Here is a 9,173-nt window from a genome sequence, read left to right on the forward strand (position 1 = left end):
TGTTTAAAAAAATCAGACTTTCAACAAAGTAGGCGAATATTTATTGTACGGGTAAGTTGCTTATCAACACGTCATTGTGATAATTTGATTTGTTTTAAATCAACCCATATTTCATCTATTTACAATGTATGCATTATGAGTGTCTTCCCACTCAGCCAACGTATCCTATTTTAACATTGGGGAGAGGAACAATAGAAAATAATTAGGACTAATCACAGGTAAGTTATAGTATGTTTTAGAAAATGACTTACCTGTATTCACCTGTGCTACACCTGTAACATAAAGTCACAGTAAGTACTTCAGTACTCTACTTTTGATTATTTTCATATTAATTTTTTCTATGAAATACAAATCTTTTGAAAATTCACATTATATACATGTATAAATCTATTATTATACACCAAATTTATAAGTAGGTAGTTTTTTCTACATCTTGGTGGCGATCTACAAACATTTTGTAGATTTACATATATATGCTTTCTGAGCATTTAGATATACAATGTAACTTTAGTTAAAATTAACAAATGTAACTTTCCCTCCTTTAATTAGATGATAGAAACTGTTTGATAATTCTGCTGTAATTTCATAGTAATTTGATTTTTTTCCCATTAATCTATACTTATATGTATTTTTTATGTCAATGAAGATACCGAAAAAATCGTATAATAAATATAAATGAAATATGATTATCTTTTTTAGAAATTAATGCCAACTGGTTTATAAAACTTAAGGATAACATATATATATTGTACATCACATATACATATATACATTGTATGTCTAAATTACACTTGGGAAGCAACTAAGTACAAAGTTTGATAACAAGACATTGAAAATATAATTTTCTGAATGGATTTTGTTTGATCATCTGAAATCACAGACGAATCTCTGAAATGTCATAATACCATTGTAGTTCATCATATTCCTTTAGTAAATATACTTCTAGTCAGAAGATGGTAAACAAATCTCTATTAAATGTATATGATTTTCTTTAAATTGCTATAATTTATCCCCCAGTCAGTGTAGATTCCTTAAATTTGCTTTATGTAAGAAGATTTCTACAACATTATTAACTTCAAATATTTATATAAAAAACACAATTTCCTTCCAAAAAATCATGTTAATTAAAATATTTAGAAAAAAAAACAAGATAAATTTCCTTCCAAAAAATCATGTTAATTAAAATATTTAGAAAAAAAAAACAAGATAAATTACTGATAAATTAGATAACACAGACAAAACTTTATGAAAAAAACATATCTTATTATTTAATCCACAGCCATACTAACCTATTTTGAGACATGGATTAAAAAGCCTTTTATTTTAACAAAACATATAGTTGACCACTAATTGAGTTAATCATCAATATCCTTTAAAAGTTATATTACTTACACAGGCAATATTTCTTCCCTTTCGCGTGAAATTAACTTTTTTGTCCCGGTTGACGTGCAATTCACATGAAGAAATATTGCCTGTGTATAAAGCATTGGTTACATTTGGTACAGCCAAATTCACCAATCATTTTTTTGAAAGATGTTATATCATAAGGGTTATATTTGAAATTGGTACAGCCAAATTCAACTCCTTCTTTTACCTTTACAACTGATCCTGAATTACTGGACGTAGCTGATACAAACTATACCCAACTTTTTCAGAGGTAAACTCAGGTGAAGTTTATAAAGTAAAAACAAGAACTTTCACAGAATCACCAGCAAATGAAACGATGATATATTAATAAAATTGTTTCTAACAATTAAGTTAATATACATGTACTGTGACCACTTTAGTATACTCTCGAATGCTTGTTTGATATATGTAAACAAAATCGTAACTTGATCTTATAAACTTAATAAATAAACAGAATTATATCTATTAATGAAATTAGTTTCATGTCTTCTTACATTTTGTTGAACGTACTAGGGGACATGTAGACCTTCCATATTCTATAAGAATCAAAGTATACAATTCAAACATGTAAAAAGTTAAAGAGAGCCAACTTGATGGATTCTGCACTGATCGAAATGTCGCTTGGACACGGTTACCATGGCAACGGAACAAATGAAATTAATTAATATAAAAATCAGTAACACTATATGTTTAAATAAATATATATACATTTGATAATTTGTGTTGGATGCAAAATATGATCCTTACCTTACCAACACCTTTGGTAAGATAAAGAGAAGCATTCGACTCATCCGATATTTATTAAAACGTGTTCACTACAAGTGAGTTTTTAATGAAGTTGGTGTGGTATTGCCGACTTATAGGATACATAAAACATTATTTAAGAATACAATTTCTAAGGAAACGTATCATTATATATTGATGACATTCTCATCCTTTTCGTTACTCTAAAATATACAACATTAATTAGTTGTTCCTTCCAGATTCTGCATTTTATAATCTGCAAAAATGTTCACCATACCATGACGAAATTAGATCTCATCTATCAGTTTCGTCCTTAGTGATATTTGCCTGATATTCTAACATCCTTTCTCACACCAGAGGGAAGGTTTTACTGTTTCCATGTTGATGATTTAGTATCACTTGCTATATTGACAATTAACAAAGATTTCATGTTCAAGACTATTCAATCAAAATTACAGATTCTGAAGAGGTTCATATACAATATTTATATCTACATGTAGGTACAGTACAAAATATCAGTGAAAACAGTGCGAGCTCAATCATCCGGGCGTACTTCACTATACATAACAATGTAACATATTCTAATATCTGCTATCCTGTACAATTTCAACCTTTACCCTGTAGTGACAGCATTAATGTCGGATTTATTGAAATAGTAGTCAGGTTATTTATTGATGTTTACTTTGATAATGTTGATCGTTTGTTTGTTAAGTTAGCTGTTTTAATGTAGCTAATCACCCTAGATTGACTACCATTTTGGAAAAGTGGGTTTGAGACTATATATTATTAACGCAGAAGCAATTGGTAATGACTGGTCCTTGTCTTATAAAACATGTTATTGTACAAAATACAAACAAAACTTAAAACTATTTGTATGTAAACATGTGCACATTAATTAGAGATGATACACAACATCAATAGAACTCACGTCCTTCACCTTCTAGTCTGCTTGTGGTAAACAAAACATATGGATGGGACGTCCTTCTATTTATAAGTCCTTGGTGTTAACAGTACAGTAGATGGAATATCATATATCAAAAGTAATATATTCAAGTAGGAATCAAAATAATGGTAATAATGAACTATCATGTGAATGTGATATATTACATAGGGTGTGGTAGGTATTTTACCAGCTAGCTTAATGTCCCAACTTTTCACACAAATTTAACTAAATAAAACCCGCGTTGTGAATTATGTAATAAGTCTACACGGATTTCCCCCTCTGCGTAAAAAGAGTCTAGTGACACATGTATTTTAAAGATATTACGTGTGTTTGCCACGTTCGCCTTTCACACATGCATAAGTATAGTGACAGCGCGAAGCGGCCAGCGTTACTTGGTAAAACTAGGTCAGAACTTCAAATTACAGCTGCTGGACTAGCAGACCTTGATATCTAGTACATGTGTGCCTCCCAGTATATACATGTGTTTTCTTGAAGCTATTTCAAGTTCAGGATCATGGAAGACACAGAATTAAATCCGAAGCATAGGAGAAAGCTTTTAAGGGTGACCGCCTTCGAAGAAAAGTTTAAAAAGCCACCCGAGTCCCCGAAACCACTTTCCGAACGAATCAGAACACAATGCAGGGATTACTTCTCCAAGCGGAAGCTGATTAAAACGGTGCATGCCAATTTCCCATTTATAGGGTTACTAAGGAAATATAAACTGAAAGAGAGTTTGGCAAATGATGTCATATCTGGGCTTACCGTCGGTATCATGCAAATCCCTCAAGGTAAGTTAATAAATAACTCCCTCCTTCAAAATAACCCCTCCCCCCTGCTAACCATTAAAACATTTCATAACGATTCATGTAAAGTCAATGATTTTATTTTATTAAAGCATTCAATCTCTGTTTCCCATATAGCTTCAATTCATATCGTAAACTGTTAACACTGCTAACCGTTAGTCGGTGATTTTTTTCTCCGGGAATATGTGATTTGCCCTTCCTTCCACTCATTTAATTTGTCCATGTTTTGAAATGCTTTAGACCGATATTTAGTTCTTAAAGCATTAACAACATAATATAACATTGTCAGCTGATGTAGCACTTTAACCCCGTGAAATCGTTCTCTATAAGGATTAAGTAGCCCGTACGAAGTGAAAGTAGGTCAAATCTCGTGTGAGGCAATCTGGGTAAATATGGCCAATGAGAGTGAAGTTACATCCAATTTGAATATTTACTACATAAATTCGTAATATTCAAAAATACACAGTTTTTTTTGCATGTTGCAATACAGGTGCTGAATAAGACTATATATTTGTAATAAAGAGATAAATTACTGATAACTGATTACTGATTATATTGTATAAATATTCATGGTTTTTGTAGGTGTTGCTGTACCACGAATATAAAAACCACGATATTTGTGTTTGTGCATCATTTGCATAACTGTTTAATATACTAATACTGACCATGAATATTTCTACACAAAAAAAATTTGTCATCATTTTCATCTGATACAGTATACAATTATTTTCGTTTTCGTAAAACCAGCATAAGGCACTATATATATAGGGCTATGATGGATAACTAAGGTCATTTCAGGACAACCTACATAATGTAGAGCTATGCTAGCTGCGTGCATTTGTTTAGTGTACATGTGTGTGTTCTGTACGACCGATTGCATACCGTCCACCTATATGTATAAATACAACCCTGTTTTTTATATTTCAGTTTGAGAAGTTGTGCATGAGTAAAACACGTGATTTTCCTCTCTAGCGGCTAAAATATTTATTACTGACAGCCAAGGTCGATCATAAAAAAACTCACGAACCTTGCCATTTGACCCCTGAAAGTTCAATCTGAAGCAGTTACCGCCATGCTGTACTGATATACGTTAAATTTGATATAAATATATATGATATTAATTGGTGATTAGTGTGGCATTGCGGAGGTATGACCTAAATTCATCTTGTGACGTATCTATGTCTATCTAAGGGGACGGAAAGTAGGCTTCCAATGCCCCATCAGTTTCTGGTGCTTACTTTTCGCTTTTGATAGTACAAGGGCAAAATGCTTATCTTTTTATCAAAATGATAGGCATTGGATAGGAATATCAGGCCCCGCTTGCACAAAACTTAGTTCTTAATGCTTAACTCTGTGTACACTTTGACTTTAGGAATGTGCTTAAAATTTAGTTTTCATTGTACATGAAATAACATTGACGTCTAAATAGTAGTCGGAACTTTAAAACTAATGATGTCAAACTCTTCATTAGATCATTCATATATTATTCCATCTTCAATAACTCAGGGGAAACTATCACTGTCGTTATACGTCAGTGATAGTAATCTCTGGAGCATCAAAGATGATATATTATTTGACACGGTTTCATTTCCAAGACAAACTTGTCCTCTATATTTCACGGATTTACTATCACTGTCGTCAAATGCACCCCTTGACTAAATCAGAGTAAACTGAAGGTTCTGTTTGCGATTATTGATGAGACAGTTACTTTGGTCCTTTGATTTTGTAAATAAATTATAACATGTTAATATAAAAATGTGTCTATACAACCTATGTTTTAGTGATCAAGTATGTCTATAAGTTGATGGTATGTAAATGAATTAAAACAAGTCAATTATAAAAAAATTATATGTTTGTAACATATTTATAAATTATTTAGGGAATGTGTGTGTATATTAATATAAAAGGTGTTCGTTGAAAAATTTGCGGTAATTAGTAATTCGGTTCTTTTGACGAATATGAAAGGACAAAACTATATGTCTCATCTCTTATTGAACACAGAACCTTCAATTATACTATGACTAAGTTTAGTGTTGGATATAACGACAACGATTTATTTTCAAATCTACAATATATTGATATCATGTATTCCATAACTCAATGAACAAAAAAAAAACAATTCATACCTACCCTTTAACAGGTACAACATGATTTGATTTAAGCCTTGAACATAATTTGATTTCCGAAAAAAAAAAGATTCTTATTTATTATAACCACTGTATAGATTATTCACTCATTCATCCCTGAAGAGAGACACATTTAGACTCTTCTAAATTAAAGATTTGACCAGTCCATTTGAAATTTCAGGGGTTAATGAGTTAAGCCATTTCTATGTTCTTGCAGATCCAATCAGTTTTATATAGGGACGTGGTTCTGACGTTCATCGACTCAAGGCCTATATAAAAAGATGACAGAACGGCAGAATAATTCGGAGTATATGTATTATTCAAATGCAAATTAAAAAATTATCAAATACTTGCAGTGGATAGAGACGGACATTATATATTTTTTGCTCTCCACTTCTGTTTTGTCCTTTTTCAGTCTGCCAGGACCACTTCAAAAAAAACTGCAGCCATTCTATCGTTTTTCTTATAAATATAACCATCCTAGATAGTCCCACGGCTTAAATAAACAAAAAAACTAATTGTGTAGAAAACCGGCAGAAATATTAGACTGCTTAACAAGCAGTCAATAAACTTTGGACAACAAGACCCGACTAGCACAAATTCTAACGATACATGTTTTCACCTTCGTTTAAAAATATCATCGAAACAACCATGGCCATACTTCATATTGTCGATTTAATTATAAACCGAACTTATGAAATCAAACTAAAAGAAAGAACGTTATTTTTTTTTATTAACATTTGATTTCTGTTTTAATGCTTGAGTGTATGTCAAACAGCTCTACAATTTAGGGTATCACCTTTCTCTAAAAAAAAACTCTAACCAAAACCAAACTCTAACTCTGGCTCAAAACTACAAATCTCTCTACCCATCAACCCCTAATCTCTCAAACTCTACTAAACCCAAACACAAAAGAAAAAAAACCCGCCGATCATCGTACTAAATACGATCTCATTATTTTTTCAGGACCTCCTCATCTACTTATTTATTCCCATTGGAAACTTCCCGTCACGCTTCAATGGTATTATGTAATAAATAATGATAGTAATGTCCATGTATATATGTGGTTTTAAAAGAATGTTTTCTTTTGTCTAACCGGCAAATGATTGAACAATATAGTGTTAGAAAAATTACGAGCAATACGGGCGCAACCATAGTTGTTTCGTAATATCTAAGATGAGACGATAGTCATAAAAAATGCAGTGCCCACCCTGCCACCGCCCACAGCACCATATAGCACAAGATCTATGCAAAATGGCCTATGTTTAACTAATTGCAACGTTTAGAGGTATGCGTTATTTTGTCCTCCATGTGGTAACCCATAACACTTCTCTTTCATCTTGGGCCTTCTGTTTTTAAAAAAAAAAAAAATGGTAAATAGTGAACTGAGCCAGCAAAGACCTAGATTAAGCAAAATTTTTCCATAAATATGACACACCGGAACAAATAAAAAATAAAAAGCATAAAAACACTGCAAGTGAAACAACTACACCCAGATAAATATCATGCCTGAAACCAAACAGAATGAAACGTGTTAAATTACTCACCCACGGACCCACGTGCAACTACACCAACATAGCCAAAACGCGCGCTAACCCCCTCAACAACCCACACATGGCCTATAATGTACACAAAGGAACACTGGAACCTTTAAAAATACCCATTGACTGTTTGATTGGGTGCATGTACAAACACAAAAAATATAATAATCTAAACCAAGATAAAGGACTATGATTTCATTATCAAATTGTGTCCAAACCCATTGATAACCCACATACCATAATGATCCCCACCCAAGAAACCAAAAAACAACAAGAAAAAAAACTGTTCTATTATTATCCTCACTGTCTGCACAATAAAATTAATTTTCAATTCTCACCTAACCTACATCACACATCCATACACACATAATCGGGCATCACGATGATTAGCCCCCCCAAATAGGCTTTAGCATCCATATGCGACGGCAAAACCCACCAGTAGGCCATGGGCTATAGGAGGGACCCCACATGCACCCCCCCCCCCCCTCCCCCCAAACCTCCGAAACCAATATTTTTCCTGAACCATTTATTACCCACTCTATATCACAAAATCCAAATGTTAACATTGCATAAGTTGGGAATGAAACTTCCTGGTATATGACGTCATCCAAGATGGCCCGCCATCTCAAAAATTCACCATAAAAATTGGAAAAATATGTCATAACATTAACCATTTTATTCAACACTAGCAGTAGACGAAATGAGGTATCAAAAATGACCACAATAGAACAACAAATACATATCCGGCCGACCAAAACAAATCGCAAAATAATGTAGTGATGTTCTTACGACAGGAAATGATAAAATCTGATTTAAAGCTCAAAAATGGGTGATTTTTTCAGCCAAATTTTCAAATAATTTGTTTGACGCAGGCAAAAGTGTTTTCCCAACAGCAATGCTATTTATTTCTAATAAGTTTTTTTTTTTTTTTTTTTGACCACTTATCAAGACAGTTTAAGCATACAAAAACAACCAAAACCAATGTTAACATCGTATATAAGTTTTTCCGGTTATGCTGGATCAATCAAGATGGCCACCGATCTCGAATTTCACTGACAAAATGAAAACTAGTCATAACATTGACATTTATTCAACTGAAGTAGTAAGAATGAAGTATCAAAATGACCACAAAAGTAACAACAAATCAATACATGACAGGACCAAATAAATCCAATATCGCAGTAAATGAGAAAAAAAAAATATTTAAGCTCAAAAATGGTACATTTTACAGCATTTTTTCCCCCCATATTTGGCTTGAAGCAGCAAAATTGTTTCCCAATAACAAATTATTATTCACAATCAGTTATTTGACCTCTTATCAATCTGTTTTAAAAAAACAACAAACAACAACAAAAATATATAGAAATGCAAAAGAGTATTGTTGTTATAACCATCATTTTTGTTTTACAAAACATCACCGGATGCGGCATATGATTGTTATTATTTTTCCAAAACCGCTAACACTACAGTTTCCTGGTGTTTTTTAGGAGTTCCTGAATATAACATTGGCAAATTGACGATTATATGTAAACAAAGTTTGAATTTAAATTGGCTGAATATCTAAATGGGACCATCAAAATAATCTCATTTTCATGTTTCGAAATTTTGT

Source organism: Argopecten irradians, chromosome 7 (genome assembly GCF_041381155.1).
Source record: "Argopecten irradians isolate NY chromosome 7, Ai_NY, whole genome shotgun sequence".
NCBI classification, from domain to species: Eukaryota; Metazoa; Mollusca; class Bivalvia; order Pectinida; family Pectinidae; genus Argopecten; species Argopecten irradians.